The sequence below is a fragment of the Durio zibethinus genome, chromosome 11 (genome assembly GCF_047325235.1).
Source record: "Durio zibethinus cultivar Kanyao isolate XHJ-2024 chromosome 11, ASM4732523v1, whole genome shotgun sequence".
NCBI classification, from domain to species: domain Eukaryota; kingdom Viridiplantae; phylum Streptophyta; class Magnoliopsida; order Malvales; family Malvaceae; genus Durio; species Durio zibethinus.
The window spans coordinates 19,695,997-19,716,261 of record NC_143172.1 but is presented as its reverse complement, the minus strand read 5'-3'; the positions used below and the strand labels follow the sequence as shown (position 1 = coordinate 19,716,261).

General features: G+C 26.9%; 1 long non-coding RNA gene across 2 annotated transcripts; it reads right to left on the bottom strand.

Annotated features, from left to right (window-relative positions):
* Positions 1-12,653: 12,653 nt before the first annotated feature.
* Positions 12,654-15,520, bottom strand: LOC111290668 (uncharacterized). Of its 2 annotated transcripts, none has more exons than XR_016346695.1 (3): positions 15,076-15,520; positions 14,873-14,973; positions 12,654-14,722 (listed from the first exon to the last, which is right to left on the bottom strand). It is a non-coding gene; the product is annotated as an uncharacterized LOC111290668 (long non-coding RNA). The 2 variants fall into 2 exon arrangements; XR_016346694.1 differs by having other exon boundaries at positions 12,654-13,131; positions 14,802-14,973; positions 15,076-15,472.
* Positions 15,521-20,265: the final 4,745 nt, after the last annotated feature.

The following is a 20,265-nucleotide window of genomic DNA, read 5'->3' as shown; positions in this document are numbered from 1 at the left end:
GCATTTATCGTTAATTACGGTCACTGCTATAACCCATGATATTGGTCGTATCGACAATTTCATCCTCATGATCATTGCTAACTATTATAACCCGCTAGCTAAGGCTTTACGCTAACTACTATAACTCGTTAGCAGGGCCATATGATCATGTCTTTGTTAACTACTACAACCCGTTAGCCAAGGCTGTAGAACTAGTTCTGGTGTCCATGATCCCACTTTTCAGGGATGTAAAAACGTAGCCATCACAAAATCATTCCTTAAACATAAATCATTTTCTCATTTAATTCATAGGCATGATCCATCATTTATATAGAGAAACACAAAATAATCATATGCTTGATCTTATTTTCATACATCAAAAATAATGAAATAAAATATTCATTCATTTAGAAACATACACATATACATATATTCGAAAACAAGTAAAGTGTGTGAGATTCTACTTACCTCATTTCGATTCCACCACCTAGTTTTTCTCCCTTAATAATTAATGACCTATTCAAGATAATTTCAACATAACAGTTATTAATCAACCCATTTGAGACCGTTTATACCAAAACAATTAAGCTAAATAAGAAATAACTCGAGTAATTAATTTTGGCAACTTGCACTACTTTTACTAAAATGACCATATCTCAAGATATTCAATTTGGAATTAAAGTCTTTTTAATGTGTTAGAAACTAGACTCGACAAGCTTTCTAACCATATATAGCCCATCTTGTAATTCCTTGTGGATTAATTATAACAATTTTTATAATCCACATCATATACTGCTATCAGACAACCTGTATACCTTCTCCTAAACATTATGTAATTATTCATAAGAAACTCTAAATTCAATTTTGCTTATTCATTGGAAAGTAGACTCAATAAGCTTTCCAAACATATATGGCTTAATCTGTAAGTCCTTGTATAAAAATTAAGAGGAAGTTTGTAATTTCTCCCTATTGTTGCTACTAGGCAACCTACACATCCTTAGGTAAAAAAAATTGGATAACTCTTCATAAAAAACTCAAATTTGACTTCCGTTTGTTTCATTAGTAAGTAGGTTCAACATGCTTTTCAACGATATACAATAATCATAGCAGTATTTAACCCTTTAATATAGAATATAACCTTAATCTATCACTGTAAACACAGGGTTCATATCAGGATTCATACGAAACAAAAATTTTCCTTTCTATTCCTATCAAATTTTTGTTTCAGCAATAACTTCACATTACCCACTTTTTCAACACTTAATTTGACCCTAACTAAAGCTTAAATTATCTACCCGAAGAGGGATAATGGAAACTCTAAAATTTTAAGATTTTTCGATTACAAATCACACCTTAAGACTTAACAATCAATACTCCAAAATTGAAAGAGATTATTTACTCACCTCTAACAGATAATTTATCTTGTAGATTTGTTCTTTCCCTTCACTTGGAATCCTTCAATTTATATTTTCTATATAAGAAATAGAGGGAAAATAAGTTTGTAGTTTTTTTTTTTGGTTAGTCGTCAACTGAAAACTGAATAAGTTAACTCTATTAACAAATTTTGGATTATTTATCAATAGGTCTTCTACATTTCTCAGTCTTTACTAAAGAGTCCCCCCACTTATTATACAAAAAAAAACTTAAAAATAACCTTTTTTTTTTTTTACAGGTATTATACCTTCCTTGTTAACAAATTTAGTAAAGTGGTCCCATACCTATGGCCATGGCTTAGATGCTTGTCTCATTACTTTGAAATTTGCAGTTTCACATTTTGTTACCTCATCATGTGCAAAAAATTAAGAGGCCAATTGTGTTTGATTAGGTGTAGAATCCAAAATCATATCATTCACTTCATTTGACATCTTCAAAAAAAAAAAGTGATCAAATTATATCCTAACAATAAAAAATAAATAATTATATTATATTAAAATAATAAATAAAATTATATTCAAATAATTAAACAATAATAAAGTAGTGATCACACAATTATTGAACACATTGGATATTCAAATAATGAAATAGTCTGTTGATCAAACTATATATTAGTTGTTTGTTTTATTAATGAACAATTTAAGTATCTAGCATAGTTTAGGCTAATTTATTTTACCTTTTAATTTAAGTATCTAGCACAATTTAGATTAATTGGTTGCTTGTTTTAGCTTTTATGATAACTCAGTATTTAATGTCTAAAGCCAAAAAGTATAGGTAGGAAATAAAAAGTCAGGAACTCTTTATTATGTCCATTATTGACAACTCAAAATTCAATGTCTTTGGATGTTACTAGTAATTTGTAGGGATTATAATTTTTAACCATTCGAAATTTGATTTAAATGATTCATAAGCTTTACATTAATCATTAATTATTGTGAATTCTGATAGTTGCATTTATGTCACTAAATAATTCAACAATTTAATTCATTTATAAAAAAATGAAAGATTATTAATTTCAATGATTTAGATTTAAATTATGATTACTTTAAATATAAATAAAAAGTAAATTTTCAAAAATTATATCCAAATTAAAAAGGTATGAAAAAATAAAAATATATTTTAGGGAATTGAAAGAGTACAACATTTTTCAAGAGTTTATTTTATGCTTTGATAACAAGCACTACTAAGAACCATGATTCCTAAGAGATTTCACTTAGAAGAAAAAAGAACACCCAAACCAATGAAGGAAGTCGAGACTATTTGAGGTTTACCAAAGGTGCTGGAAAGCTCAAGAAAAAAAATGATGCTTCTATTTCATTCTGCCAAAAGTACTGAAAAGCACCAGCAAAAAAAATGGGCTTCTATTTCATTACTGTGGGTACACCCTGGGGTTTGTTAATAGACTAAACAAAAAAAAAAAAAGAATAGATGGTCTAAAGAGTGCATGAATGAATAGGACAAACCATCTATTCCCTTTTAGGATAGTAACATGGGTTAGCTTAGTGGATGGATTCTCCCCCACAAGTCCTGTGGTTTCGTATCCATAAAACAAGATGAGGATAGAACTTTCCAATGGTCAACAAAGAAAACTAAAGCATGAACCTTCTTTTTTAAGGATTCATCTACGTATAGGGTAGGTAATGATTGAAAGATAAAATTGTAGGGATCTACCTATATGATCGATTCCTTAATACGAATTAGGATAGAAAGATTCTTTTTTTTTATAGTCTTGAAAGATAAAATCATAAACCATTTCCTTAAAGCATCTCTGATAAAACTTCACGCACCCTTACACATTTCTGCCAAAGCCTAGGAATGAAAATAGGGCTTTTATTTCATTACCATGGGCACACCCTAAGGTTAGGGTTTGGGTTGGTACCTCTTATGCTTTAACTTAGACCAGACAAGAAGAATACAGCCCTAAACAAAGACATATATGAAAAGATTTTACCTACTTCTCACTAGCTTTAAGAAGCAAGAAGAAATTTATCCTATCTTGGTAATTGTTATAATATCATGGTAAAAGAAAAAATAAAGGTTATCCAGATTTAGGAACTTACGATGGCATCTTGGGCAGCTAAGAAAGGTCGATCTCTACAACTGTCTGATCTTGTGCAGTAAATTAAAGGGAGCAAGAGATTAAAAAGGAAGCAGTCGAGCAAGAGACTAAAAGGGAGGCAAAGATGTAAGAGACTGAGGGGAAGCAAACAGCAAAGAGCAGAAATGAGGCACAACGTGGGTGGGTGGGTTAGAAAAAATAAGTTAAATTTAGGGTTTTCTTAGGAGAATTTTCATATTTACCCTTAGTTATTATAAGATCGATTAATTTGGTTATCAATTTTGAAAATCAATAATCGACTGATTTAACCGATCTCAAAATTGACTACAATCGAAAGCTGACTAAACTGAATCGAAATGACCATATTTAATTAATTTTAGTTCGTTAAATCAATTTGAACTGATTTTTACTCACCTTTAAAAGTAGGTTGTCAAACTCTCTAAGTCTTTTTATAAATATACTAATAATATACAGAGATTTTGGCTTAGCAGCATTGAAATTTAGAAGAAATGGGCCTAAAAGTTTGTTAGTATTTTGGATCCTCTCTGATTTTGTTCTAATATGGCCTAAAGTCCATTCAAATATAGCCTGATTTTATGGGCTTTGTTTTGTTCTAAAAAAAAAAAAAAAAGACGATAAAAGCATATGCATTCTTTGATTTGCTTTTATTTCAAAGCGTTTTAGGGCCTACAGGCCTAACCCAATAGTATTTGGTTTCCACTTTTCAAAATACAAATACAGTTGGAAGTAGAGACCAACTTACCGAAGCTGAGACCCATTCAACTCTTTCCCATGTCTAAATTATGTATTGTCAATATTTTACATGACATGAATATATGAATTATTAAATTTAATTGTATACTTCTCAAATACTGAAAACACATAGAAAATCAGATAAACCTTGCTATCTTTGACAACAAATTAAGAATAATAAAATGCTTAATAGCTCTAAATTAAAAAAGAAAGAGCAAGACTTTTCCTTTTTTGACGGTGGTAGCTAAAAAACTGATCAATCAAAACAATCCAAAGGCGGTCCATGCTATCCTTATTCTATTGTTCCTTGACAGAGAGACATGTCTCCCATGCATTATCTTTACTCAACATTATATTTGTTCGCAAGAAATGGATTTTTTTTTTACATGATCTAAATCAAACATTAATAAGAGAAATAAGGTTTGGTTAGCATAAAGAATCCCAACCCTTTCCATTTAAATGTACAATTAAATAATTCCATTAAATGAGCTCACTCACAACATATAATTAAAATATAGTTTGGTTAGGCCAAGAAAACTAGAGATGGAAGGAATGTGGTTTGTTTGGTTACCCTTGTTGAGCTTAAACCTATACCATTTATGAAGGATTCTTTCATTGTAGACCATAAATCTCTATTCTTTATGATACTGAAACCAATTACCATCTCTAGTAGTACATATTGCAATATACTTAGAACATTAACAAAGGTAGGATACAAATCTACCCTAGAGTAACACATCAATTTAGAACTTATCATTACATATGTAGTGAAGAAAAAGAGAATAAAATGGGTAGATGCTAGAATGAAATGTGGTGTGATTATCTAACATTGGTGAAAGTCAAGTTATTGACTTTAAACAAGTGCTTCTTGGGAAGCAACCCAAGCATTTAAAATTTCATCTTCTTTCCTTTATGTTTTAGATTTTAGCTTGTTTTCTTTATTTTGTAGTTACGATAAAGGTGACAAGAAAGACCTTTAATGATCACATTCATGGAGATAGTAGAGTTTCTTTTACCCTTATGCACTTTAATTCATTTAACTTACATATTGAGGGCAACATGCTATTCAAGTTTGGCGGTTATGAAAAATTTGCTCAAAATTTTTTCAAAATTTTTCAAAATTTTTTCATGGATATGTGCTTTCATTGTTTTTGCTTAAGTCATTGCTATGTTTCTTTTGATTAATTCTTCATAAATCCAATGATAGGTAGAAAATGAGAACAAATATAGTTTTAGGAAAAGATTAAGTAATGTGTGAAATATAAGATTATTCCTTGAATTAGCGACTTTTTGGTTTTGAGTTTTCATTTGTGAGTTGTATTTTGATCACTAATTTGAATTTTTTATCTAATGAATGATTATGTGAGTACAAAATATTTTTCCATTGATTTTTAAAGTAGTGTTTAATGTTCTTGAATTTGATTAGCTCATCTCTTAAGGTGATATCCTAGATGATATATAATTAGAAAAATAATATAAGCCACTTTTGGATCGATTAAGTTTTTCAAGCTAACTTTGATAAAATTCTTCCATAGTCATCCTTTTGGGCCTAATGATATTTTTTTTATATTATGAAACCACATTATTAACCTAAGCCTTGTTCTTATACTTTCTATCTTTTGGTTCCTTACCCTATGTACATTAGGATATTTATGCATCATTTTTTAATTATGCATCAATTGGGAGGAAATGTGGAGGTAGGAAAAAGAATGAAAAAAAAAAAGAAAAAAATAAAGCTAAAAGTGGCTTGTGTTTCAAAAAATAAAATGAAATAAATAAATAATTGCAAAAAAGAAAAAGAAGAAAGAAAAGGGAATAAAGTGGTGAAAAAGAAAAAAAAAAAAAGGGTAAGCAAAATGAAAAGTGTGGGAGTGATTGTTTAGATAAGTTCTAATCTTTTTTCCATTGAATGCTTATGTTGAACGATCCTAGACAAAGTAATGTATAATTAAGATACTTGAATTTAAAATATCTTTTTATCATTTCTTGACTTTAGCCTTATATTACAAACCTAGAAAAGTCTTAATTAATCTTTTATTATTTGTCTATCTACATTAGTAGAAAGAGATGAGAAAAGCAAACATATGAAACATTGTTCACTCTTTATAGATGCCTTGTTTTAACTGTCATGTTTGCATAATCATCATTAGATTATATATAATGATATGAATGAAATGTAACTTGCAGTGGAACTTTAATCAGGAAGAAAAAAGAAGCATATTTTAGGAGATTCTTGTAGTTAGCCAATGCTTATGATTTTCCTCTAGCTATATTTGTTAGGAAATTAATGAAGAATATTGTATTGAATGGATAATTGGATACATGTGATGATTCTTGCACAATCTTATTTTGCTTATTGAAGACAAGCAAAAAGCTAAGTTTGTGGTGTTGCTAACTGCAAGCTTATATATCGCACAAGTAATAAAGTGGAAGAATTAATTCCGAATATCATCTCTTTAAAACTATTATGGTATCTAGAATTAACAACTAAAATCACACACTCTGGACAAATCTAACAAAAATTAAAAAGCTTGAAAATTTAAATAAATATTAAATTTAAATTGTATATAATTAAATTGCATAAATTTAAAATGCATGAAAAATAAATTATATAAAAAGTAAATGAGCACATGAAATTTAAAAACTTGAAATTAAATTACAAAAAAAGTAAATTTCATAAATTTAAATATCATAGAAATTTAAATTGCAACAAATTTAAATAACATAAAAAAAATTAAAGTGCTTCAAAAATAAATTGAACGTAAAATTTAAATTGCAAGAAAATTAAAGAGCAAGCAAGTAAAGATGATCTTAACCAATATAAAAAATAAATAGAAAACTAATGTATGTACAAGAGCTAAACATCATGAAATTTAAGGTAATTGAATTTGAAAATTAAAGGAAATTTTAAATGAGCATTTGAACTTAAAGAACATGGAATTAAAACAACAAAAAAACAGCAACCAAAAAGGAACTAAAGAGTATGGAATTTTAAACCGAATAGAACATCAAGACAGAATGAAAAGGCAGCAGATACATTGATGAAAATAAATACAAGAAAAATTGAAAATAAAAATTGCTAATGAATGGTCAAGTCAAGAACAGCCCTCATGGATGATTTCTCATCCTCGTTGCCTTCTTTAACCATCCTTCTATTGCCATAAAAAAAAAAAAGTAACAACAATAAAGCTAAAGAGGAATAAATAAAAACACCTAAGAAACTAAAAAATAAAACAGAGGAAAATCACGTTTAAAGCTCCCTAATTTAAATCCTAAGCTAGCTAAAAAGTAGAACAAGAGATGAGATAAAACTTAAAAAGCTAAAAAAAAAAAAAATTAATGGGAGAGACAACGAAACCGTAACCAAGGCTGTTGCCGCTCAATGAAGATGAACAGAGCAGAAATGACGTTCCAAATTAAGTGCGGTTCCCCTTTTCTCCCCCTTGTTTACAGCAGCAAAATGGTCTTTTACAACATCTTCCTAGGTTTTTTTAATGGCCAATTGGCCTTGCACTATAGGGCCAAGTCCAGCAGCAAAGGTGGCACCAAATCAGCAACCAGTGACAGCATGCAGCAGCGTCCCAGCTGGGTTCTTTTGGTGCGATTCTCGTTTTCCAAAATTCTGATAGTGCTAATGCCTTTGCAAAATATGGTCAGGTCAGCAACTCAATTGTCAGCACATTGCATGCCAAAAATTGGAGAAACGTATACAACATGTAGACAAGGATCATGGCGGTAATTGCTTCCAGCTGTCTTCCTCTTTTTGTACTTATGCATAAGTCAAGCTTTCTTCATGCAAGAATGGCTAGCTGATCCGTTAATATTTGGCCAAGTCAGGAGATATGTGGCAGCAATTTATGTGCCAAAATTTGGAGACCCCGTATGTAAAAAGTGGAGTAGACGCTTCTTCAAAAGCTTGGAAGGCAGCTCATTCATGCACCATACACTATCCTGTTGTAGCTCATGTTTTGATTTCCTCCATGTAACACATAGAATCGAAGCAGCTCATGAACTTGAATTGCAGTTTCTTGTGGCTCTCTAATAGCTCATTACATGATTTGAATTAATTTTTTACGCATAAGATAATTAAATTAATTTATTAAGAATAAAGTAAAATTAAGTAAATATCACAATTAATCAAGTAAATTGATAATAGTTTTTTAAAAAATAAAATTATCACACCCCCCTTGAACTTTTGCTTGTCCTCAAGCAAATAAAATCATGTTAAAGCCATAATCAACTTCCTAAAAATCAATTTACAATGATTTTCACAAAAGATTTCACAGCAACTATAGCTTTAAAAAAATCATAAACAATAGCTAACAAAAGATTTTATTAGATATTTATGTATTTCAGTTATTTAATTGACAATAACAATACAAAATATCTAAGTGTTTGATGGAATAAAAATTAAAATACCAAAGTGAAAATTTTATTTTTTAGGTATTAAACTGATAAAAAATTTATAGTATAAGAATCATTTTATATATTAATTATTTTTATTGAAATTAAAGGATGTCAAAAATGAAAATAGAAAAACAAAAAACAATTGCTATGACATGAAAGAAAGACTGAAAAAAAAATGGATATGCATTACTGCATTCGTGAATTTAAGTGAAATTTCTAAAGGAAAATGTGCACAACCACCTTTAACTGTCAAAAGTTTGGATAATTTTGGCTACAACGGGTTTCGAGCATGGAAGTGTGAGTGAGAAGGTGTGTGATTTTTACTGTGAAAGCTATACTGTTAAGTGCAAAATGTTTACTTAAATATATTAAGTAATTTTTAATAAAATTAACTTAAATGTATTAAGTTAATTTTTAAAATAGGCTAAAATAATAAAAATAAGCTTTTTAACGGCACATACCTTTTATTATATTATATTTTTTTAATTATTCTCATTTTTATACTATTTTAATAAAATAATATATATTTTAATCTTTTATTTGTAAAATAATAATTTATCATATCTTAATCCTAAAGTTTTTATTTTAAAAATGCATATATATATATATATGTATAATTTGTGTGATTCATAATATAAAACAAAAAAAAATCTAATGTGTTTGATTTATAAATTATGAATTATCATGGTTGAGTAAATATGTAAAGTATAAAAATGTTTTTCATGATAAAAATTAAAATATCTATAGGTCATGTTTGGTATACAAGATTATGATAGGATAAGATAATATTATGAATAAGATTAGATTAAATAATATCATCTTATTTTGTGTTTAATGTATGTAAATATTAAGATAAGATAATTTATTTATTTGTCAAAATTATCATTTCTTAAAGTTTGTACAATTTAAATTATTAATGTAATTTTTAAAGGTATAATTGAACATATAAATTTAATCCCCAGATTAAAAATAACCCTCTTCACTCAGAGAGAATTGAATAATCTTATGTTAAAAGGATATTAATCCTTGTAATTTTTATCTCTTTTAAAATACAAATTAAATATGATATAAGGTGATTATTATCCTATTCTATTAATAATCATATGTATCAAACATGATCATAAAATGAATTATCTTGTAGTATCTTTTAAAATATTGAAAGTATATCATTATAAATCTAAATCAATGGTGATGATATATGATACAATAAAGTTGAAGATCTCTTGACTCATTATCTTAAAATAGAAACAAAAAATATAATATTTCTATCGTTGATACCTTAGGAATTGACTCAAAACAATTATTCAAATATCAAAATAAATAATAAAATAAGTATTTTTTTCTCTATAAATAATAGTACTTATTTTATCATAATTAAATTGCATGATCTTAGCAACTAATTCATAACAAAACAAATTATTCTAAAATATATGAAAAATGTGAAAATAAAAAAATAATATTTCTTGATAATAAGTTAAAATCATGAAAAAACACCAAGAATAAAAAAAATACAATTTTAAGAAAAAGATATCCTAATAAGTTATATTTTAATGTAAATTTTTTTGAAAAAACAAAAAGAATTTAGTAAATATCTATGAGTGTAAGGTTGGCAACAAATCGGGTCGGGATAGGTTTTTGCTCACCTCAAACCCGACTCAACTTTATTTTCATAAAACCAAAACCCAAACCCAACCTAAAAATTTTTTTTATTTTTTTCATACCCAAACTCGATCCGACTTGATATTATATAAGCTATACCCGATTCGATTCAATCCCGAAATTAATAAAATATTATTTTTAAATATAATTATATAATTATATATAAAAATAAAAAATTAAATAAGTAATAAAAAATATTTTTATATAATATCAGATCAGATTGAATCAGGTTTGCCTAAAACCCGACTTGATCCTACCAGTAACTTGATTTTCAAAAAAAAAAAGAATCAAATCTATGAGATTGGATCGGGTCAAAACCCATTGGGAATGAGTTGCGCTACCAACCCTATATGAGCATAACATCACTCTATAATAATTGATCACAGTTCCAAAACAAAATATGAAAGAAAAAAAATTAGCAAATGAGTATTAAAAGAAAAATGAATTGAAATATATATTAATTTTTTATAAAAATAAAATTATAAAAGTAATAGTACACCTTTCAAAGAAAAATTGTAAATTGAAAAAATAATAATGGTGTAGCACATACTATTTATAGATTTATTGCATTATAATTAAAGTGTATGTATAATTTACATTGATAAAAATATTTTGAATTTAAAAACATAATAAGTGATATTTATCTTTTTAAAATTTAAAATATTTAAAAAATAAATGAATATAAAAAATTTATGAAAGAAAAAATATTAAATTTTAAGATTTTAAAATAAAAAAAGATATATCCACATAACTAATGAAATTTGAATTAAATAAGGTTATTTTTAAAAATTTTAAATTTATATTATAATTTACTTTTTATTTTAAATGAGTAATTTTACCTATTTAATTATTTTAAACTTAAATTGATTGAAAAAATATTGATAATGTAAAACCAACATTTAAAATTTTAAAATCAAAATTTATTGTAAAAAAAGTTAAAATTAGAACAATGATTACTGTAAAAGAAAAAAAAAATTAATTGTGGATATAATGATAAATTTTTATTTTATATATCTGAATTAGTTTTTCATTTAAAATTTAAAAATTTTAAATAATTAAATAATTTTTTAAATATATATTTTTGTAATTAATCTAAAATTAAAAATATCTTATGAATTATTATAAAAAGAATTAGAATTTTTTTTTTCGTATCAAAAAAAATATATTCGTATAATCGATCACATCAACAAAATTTTTTGATAATAACATATCGAAAAGTTTTTGTTAATGGTGGCCGACAAAAAAACCGGTCATGACATGACTAATGGTGGCTAACATAGTGACAACTGACACCAATCACTATAAAATATTTGGTCTATATTTTTTTTTATCTCAATTTTACTCTCATTTAATTATAATAAAAATTATACAAAAATATATCACATATAAATATTAAATTTCATATAAAATTTTAATATATTTATATAGTATTAAATTATACTTAATTAATTATAATACAATTATAATATATAGGTTTTCAATCCGACAGTCAGCCTGCGAAAATGCATTTTTGTCAAGTTTTCCACGTGGCTAATGTTCCATCATAAATGTCTCAAATTGATGTGGCTGGTTAAATTGCTAATGCACTGCCTAAAATATTTGTTTAGCACTGAGGGAAAGTTTTTAAAGAATTCTTTGTCAGTCATCGTTAGGTATTTATATGGAGAGTTCAGTATAAAATGGTGGAAACGGGGATCCAAATACAAAGTTACAGAACTGCCTGATGGCTCGTAGCATGGTTGAGCAAACGGTTCATTTTCAACCCCCAATTCAGGATGGAATCTTGTTTGTTTCAATTTTCCACAAAATGGACTCAAGCTCATCGAAATTGGCCCTCAAGAGTCAAGATATGGTAGAGACTTAGGATGCCTTTGGATTTGATCTTACCCCCAATTGCTATGGGAGGTTGTATTCAATTGTACTGGACAGGAAAAACATGCGTTTGGGTTTCACTGAACAGCAAAATTAATCTCAATTGGTCACTGTTTATTTTTTGTGCAATGGCTCATCAAACAGTTCATTAATTTTTTTTTCTCTTCTTTAACCTTTAGCTTTTATTATAAATACAAACATAACCTTAAACTTTAATTTTGTTCTTTCTTTTTTTTTTTATTTCTTTGTTTAAAAGTTTTTAAATAATTTTTTAAATTTAATATAATAAAAATATTATTTGATATATTATTATTATTCATTTTTAATTATTTATTAACATAATTGTTATTTACTATAAAAATAATTTTTAAATTTTTATTAATTTTATAAATATTAATTATTAATATTTGTTATTATAAATAAATTTTAATCTAATGTCTTTAAAAATCATTTTTTTTCTTATTATAATTCATCTTACAATTACTATCGCTTTTACATTCAAACATATATTTTATCATTAATTTTAATTTCACCACTACAATAATTAATCTCATTTTCACCACTATTTTTGATCCCACTAAAATCAATCTCATCGGCCATAAACATTATCTTTCATCAGACACTAAGCTTGTATACCTAGAAGAGCAAAACTGATTGTATAAATATTACACATCAAGATTTTCAATGAATTTCATACATAGGTGAGTGAAATAGCAGTAAATATTGCTACAGATGACAAAGCACGCAACCACACAAGTTCCTTCTCCTTTGGTTCAAGAACAGGTGGGTCTACATCGGGTCTACATCGATTCCCATATTAGCAGCAGTCCCAGCTATAATTCTCATGGCTGATTCAATAGTCGTACAATTCAGGTCAGGTACGTTTTCAGCAGCAATTGCACGTAATTGGTCAATGCTGACCTTCCCCACTTTCTCTTGTTTCAGGTCTTTAGAACCTTTCTCCACTCCTGAAACACCACACAATATTATCAAACTGCAATTATTATTCCAAGAATGATCTCTTCCAAATGGTGACAAATGTTCTATAGAAATTATTCTCCTACGTCTTTGGTCAATCACAATTTGGTTCTAACATAGTCATCATCATGGACAAGTTTACCAGGCATGTAATCAACTATGTACCACTACAGCAGCTATTTCTGGGCAAGATTGTTACAACTTTCATTCATCTTGATCAAATGCTACATAGCTAAGACGATCAACCAAAATGTACCATGTTTGTATGACTTACAACTTGAAATCTAATCATAAATTAACTGGCTGTATGGGCCACAGAATGAAGATATATCCATCAACAAGTAAAGAGTCAAACACTTTTGACAAGGTCTATGTTCATAGAATCAATTCGTGTTATATCAGACAGAAGTTTAATTTCACTTTAATGAAGCAGAATTTGCTTCGATAGAAGATTATGCTCAGGTTTGAAATCAAAACAAAATACCACCAGTTTCCAAGTTTACTTTTACTTTGACATGATCCAAATTTGTCTTTATTACCAATTAGAACAATCAACACAAAGCGAAGAAGTGAGTTAGACTGACAGTGCATATCAATATACAACGACAAAGGAAGTGAGGTTTACTTAGAGGGACAAGACTGGTGACATCTATACAAGGCATTATCTCTGAGCATCAACAACAGTGTGAAAAATCCTTATACAATCTCTCTCTCACTCAGCACAAATTGTCCAGCAAATGGCGCAATATATGTTTGACTCCAAGATGCAAATAAATCTTGACAAATCTAGCTGAACATAAATGAAGACTGAATTATAAATGTTACCATAGTGGCACCTACAAATTTGGACGTACAACATCTCTGCTGTTATCTAAAATTTATTCAATTGCTGCTTCTTTGTCATTCCATAAACCTTTTCTTTCCTTTTCTTTTTTTTGAAGTCATTCCATGAACCTAAATTCTCAATACAACTACTAATGTTGTTAAAGTCAGTGCAGCGACCAGAATGCCAAAGAACCACTCATAACACAATGTATGTTTGGTTGCAGTTACCTATCTTATCCCATGATAAAGATTTCAATTGGCATATCATAAACAACAACCATTCTTTTACTAACTGCATTAAATTTATGGATGTACTAACCTGAATATCATCATATATTTCCAAATTCCAACAAAGGGTATTTAACTTCCCAAAATGCACGAGTACAAATTATTGTGCAGAATCGTTGTTAACAGCTTGCTATACATATAAATTCATAGTTATTTAAGTTTCCATACCATTCAAAACATTGGCTGATTCCAAGCCCTTAAAGAAGAAACTTGCCATAATACTTCAATTTAACTATTTTACCCAGAACAAGAACTAAAATTCAAGCATGACAAATGGAAAAAGCCAATGCCAAATTAGAAGACATGGAATTATCCCTCATACCAAATATCCAATGGCCTAATGTATAAAGAAAATGTAAAAGAACAATTTTGATTACTAATTAGTGAGTGGTAACAAAGAAGCATTCCTGCTGCCTTAAATAACAAAACAGAAGGGGGTGTCTTTAGAATGAAGGTGAAGCTTCTATCCTGTAAAGCAATAAACAAAACAAAACACGCATAATTTTCAGCAGTAGTTCAAATTGAAGAAATGAAGAGAGAAACCAACATCACAGATGGTAATTTCCACAGGGATAACGTAACCAGCTTTATCAACAGTTCTAGTATTGTAATCCTTACAAAAGGCCATAATATTTACACCCTTTGCTCCAAGCGCAGGTCCAACAGGAGGCGCCGGTGTCGCCTTACCTGCCTCCAGAGCCAACTTTTCAGTCCAACAACTGCAAAGAAAAACACACACACAAACACAAAAGCAAGAAATGTCAGGAAATAGGGAATTGGGTATCAAAGATAATGAAAGAAATATAAGAATTCGAATAAACCTTTCTTGGCTTTGCCACCGGGTTTAGGAGGAGCCATGGCGATGACAGTTAAGAATCTTGGAGTGGAAGAGAGGAGTGGGGATTGTTTTTAGTTTAAGAATTGAAGAGAAATATTGGGGTTTGAGGATAAGTTGATAGGTGAAAGACAAAGAGAAGAGGAAAGCTTGACATTGTCAATGTTTCTTGGACAATGGGAAGAGCTGAGATGATGGCGAGTGGACAAAGATGATGCCATCGAGAGGGAGAGAGGAAAGACAGATCACTAAGAAGAAGAGTGAAATTTTTTTTTGGATAAAACCAGAATCCTTTCTTCGAAGACAACGACCTATCTTCACCAGGCTTGGAGTCGGAGCTAAATTATGAACGGGCCAGGTTTTCACTCAGACGGACCATACTATTATTTGGAGCTCACTTTTTTCTTTTGGATACTTACTTTTGGGCCCACTGCTCTTCAATTTTGAACGGGCTAGGTTCTAACTATGACCAGACTATGTATAAATGCCACAGATTTGCATTTGGGGCTGCTGGGCGTCTGTCACATGGTTTACCACGTTGCAGTTCTTTGAATTTTATTTTTTATATTTTTTATGCTATTCACCTAATTTTTTAAAAAAATTTTAAGAGGTAAGATTCATATTTTTAAATTTTTTTTATAGGACACACACCTTAGTGTTTTGTTTTTTAATTAGTAGGGCTCGCAAAATTTTTTATTTTAAAAAATTTTTAGAAGGTGTGAAGTAACATTTTTTTATAAAAAATTTTTTGAACGTGGGATTCATTTTTTTTAATTAATTAATTTATTTTAATTTTTTTGTTTTTAAATTTCGGGGCCCAACTGCTTTTTTTTTTTCAATTTTTAAAAAGTATGAGACCCACATTCTTTTTTATTTTTGGTTGTGAGATCCTTGGTTTATTTTTTCTCCCAATTGATTTTTTTTAATTTTTAATTTTTTATTATGAGACCTGCATTTTTTAATTTAATATAAATATTATATTTATACATAATTAAAATTTAATTTATTAGTGTGTCTAACTATCTTATAAATTAATCATGTATATAAAAAAAATATATACTATGAGCGGCATATCATCTACATTATTTTTTTAAGGTTTACACATTTAATCTTTTTAATTTTTTAAATAAATCATTTTTAAGATGTGGAACTCATTTTCAAAAATTTTTTCCCTGTGGGTTATTTTTTTAAATATAGGACGCATTTTAACGATTTTTTTATTTTAATTTTTTATATATTTTATTATAATTCTTTTTTCAATGCGATTAATTTTCTTTCAATTTTTTCGTCAAACTCTTTTTTTTATATATTTTTCTTTGTATCACGTGTAATTTTTTATTTTTTTTAAATGTTTCAAAGAATCTTTTACATTTTTGGGAACTAATTTGGTATCAAATTTTATTAATTTTTTCCTTTTTCGGGAAGATTTGATAAAATTTTTAGTTATTTTTTTTTATCTTTTTTGTATTAAAAGTGTATCGTGTGTTTTTTTTAACCTTTCTCTCTTTTTTCTATTTTGTATATATTTAATAAATTTTTAGACTTAATTATTTATGACTAACTTGATTTCAAGATGCGTCACACGTTAAGTTATTTGATTCTTTTTCTCTTTTGCCTTTTTAATTTTTTTTATTTATTTATTTTATTTATTTAATCAAATATAGATATATGTTTTAGAAATTTAAGATTCATTTTATATTATTATTAAAATATTTTTTTCGTAGTTGTTTCTTATTTATTTTTAGCAAAAAAATATATTAACAAATAAGTTGGCATCACATTTGCATTTGATTTTTCGTTATTTTTTTTAGATTTAATTTTTTGTTTTGAGACTCATTTAATACCACAGGCATGTCGTGTGTATGCTTTTTTATTTTTTTCTCTCATCTATTATTTTTTATTTTTATATTTAATGAGTATTTTAATAAATTTAATTTTTTATGACCCCTTTGATGCTAAATATATATCACATATCAAATCATTTGCTTTTTTTTTACCTTTTTTTTAAAATTTCTTTTATAGTTAATAAAAATTTTAAAATATTTTAAAATTTCTAAAGAAGTGGAGTCTGTTTAATATTATTAATTTAATATATATTTTATATATAATAATTTGAAAAAAAAATATTATGGAAGTTTGTTGTCACATTGGTATTTGATTTTTATTCCATTTTTACAATCTTTTTATTTTAATTTTTTATATAACTTTATTTTTATTATTTCATTTCATTTTATATTTATATATGCATTATATTAATGAAGAGGGATAAACTTATACAGTATAAAACTTTTTTAGTTTTACATATTTTTTTAAATTATTGACTTCAATAGATCAAGGGATGGGATTAAACTTTTTTTTTTTTGTTTGTCTTTTTCATCTCTTTTGATTTGTTAAAATCAATGATTAGAAAATTATGTAAAACTAAAAACATTGTATATAAGTTAATCCTTCATCTATATTAATAAGATCGTTATTTAATATCTTAATTTAATAAATCCACTTTTTTCATTTTTTCTTTGTTTTTGTTTTTTTATTAAATTCATTTAATAAAAAAAAGGCAATTGTGGTGTCCATATTACAACTCAATTCAGCTTTTTTCTTTTTTTTTTTTAAATTTTTTAATTAGATCAATTTTACAATAAATGATATTGATTGATAAAGATGTCAAAACAATCTATATTCAATAGATTTAGTCTATTTTGATTAGATAAAGTGTAAACACATATTTTGTCCACATAAAAAAAATATATAATAAAATAAATTATTAAAAAAAAGGAAAAAAATCATGTCAAAAAAATAGTTTAAACTCTGGTAATTGAAATCAAGCTACTAGAATGATTCATTTTTTTTCTCTGCCAAAACCTAATATTGTAGCATGAATTAAGGAACCATGAAAGTTTTCTTGAATCTTAGATTATTTGAGATTTGAAGACTCAAAATACTCTATAAAATCAAAGTAGAACATTATGGGTTCTAAAAAAAAAAAAAAAAAAGAAACAAGAGACACAAAAGCAAAAAAAAAAAAAAAACTCGAGAATGAAATTCTCAATCTAAGAGATCTAAGAATTTTTTTTTTTGAAAAATTGTTTTTAAAAAAGTGTTTAGAATAGAACAAAGAGTGATTTGGGAATTTTTTTATAATTAAAAAAAATTTTTTAGGCCGTCAGATTCTAGGAAAATTTTGAATTTTTTGACAATTAATGAATTTTTCGACAGTCGTTTGAAATTTCGGCCATCGAAATTTGGAAAATACTCTGGAAATTAGGTATCTTTGAATTTTACAACATCGCCACTAGTGCATGATGGCAACTAGCCAGAATCTATGCTTCATGGTGGCTGACGGAGGGACTGTGTTTTTAGATAGAGAAAGGCTATAGGGATAGAGAGAGAAGAAAGAAAAAATAAAAAAAAAGAAACAAGCTTTTTATAGGCGCACCAAAATGATGTCATTTTAGGCATCCTGACTCGCGCTTGACTCGCACAGGATCCGCACACGAGTCGCTAGGTGACCCAACCTGTTTGTAAGTTTTTCTTTTTCTATTTTATTTTTATTTTTACTTTTTGATTTTATTTTTGTTTAAGATTTTTATAATTTATAGAATTTATATATATTTATTTATATTTTTTCATATTAAAAATAAATAATTATCAGTAACAATAAACAATAAAAAAATAAATACTAAGATTTTAATCAAATAAAATAAAAAGAAATTAATAAAATTGTTTAAATGAATCTTTTAAATGTAATTTCTAGAGAAAATTGAAAGAGTTTGGTTCTCTTTAATTATTGTAAGTAAAAATAAATTTTCAGATTTCATCATAGAGTTAGAATAATCTAAAATTATTTTTAAGGTTTATTTAAACAATATAAAAATAATAAAAATAAAAATAATTGATATTTTGAATAAATATTTTTAAAAAATATAACTTTAAAAAAAAATTTGAAAGAGTTCAATTGTTTTTAATATAAGTAAAAGATTAATATTTTTAGATTTTGCTCGTGAGTTGAGATAATCTAAATTTTTTTAAACAATAATAAAAATAAAAATAAATAGTAAATAATAACAAAAATGAAATAATAAAAATAATCACAATAAAAATTAATTAAATATTTGATTAAATCTCTTAATTATCATAAATAAAAAATAATTTTATTTAGGATCTCATCAGAAAGTTGAGATGATCCTAAAATCTATTTAAAATTTTAAAATTTTGTCGAAGAGTCGTGATAATCCTGAAATTTGTTTAATAAATTTGGATTTCATTAAAGAGTCGAGATGTTCCTAAAATCATTTTATTAAATAAATAAAATATCATATGATGAGATTTTAAGAATTTTTATGAATAGTCAATTTTTTTGAAATATTTTCTAAATAATGATTTTCTATAAATTCCGTCAAAGCGTTGGAGAATTTATAGAATGTGAAATAATAATAATAATAATAATGTTAATTTCACAACAAAGAAATGTTTTTTTTATAAATAAATTTTAAAAAATTAAATTTAACTATAAAGAAGATCTATTATCAAAATAAAAAGATTATACATGTTTAATTGGTATCATTTTTCGAACGAGAGATGTAAGGGTGCTAATATCTTTCTCACTCATAATTGTATTCTCAGACCTAACCCTGATTTCGTAGACCAAAATCTTTTTAAGTAAATCTTAATTAATTTTAAAATTTTTATTGAAAGATCATATTTTTGGGTGGCCAACCGCACCCTACAAAAAAGATTGGTGGTGACTTTGAAAACTTTTTTCAAGTCTAGCGATCGAGTCCCCTACGGACGAAAAATCGTTATGCTAGCTTGGCGATTCCATTGGAGATACTTGAGAGTCAAGCAAAAAATTAAACATGCATCATCCAAACTTTGATTTTACAGTCTTTTCGATATTTAATTTTAATTTCTTATCTTAACTTAGAATAAAAAGTAAGGATAAAATGAAAAAAAGGGTAAAAATTTGATGGATTTATTTAGTTTTATTATGTCATTTTATTTGTCTTATATTGTTGCTAATTATATCGTTGGTTTTATTTTGATTAATAATTGTTACATTCTCTTATACACATGCACATTTGCATCCATACATGAGCTTTATACCCGGACTCCCAAATCTATCTCTTTTTAGAAGAGAGTAGAGTACCTACGTTTTCATGATGTTATAATGCCTTCA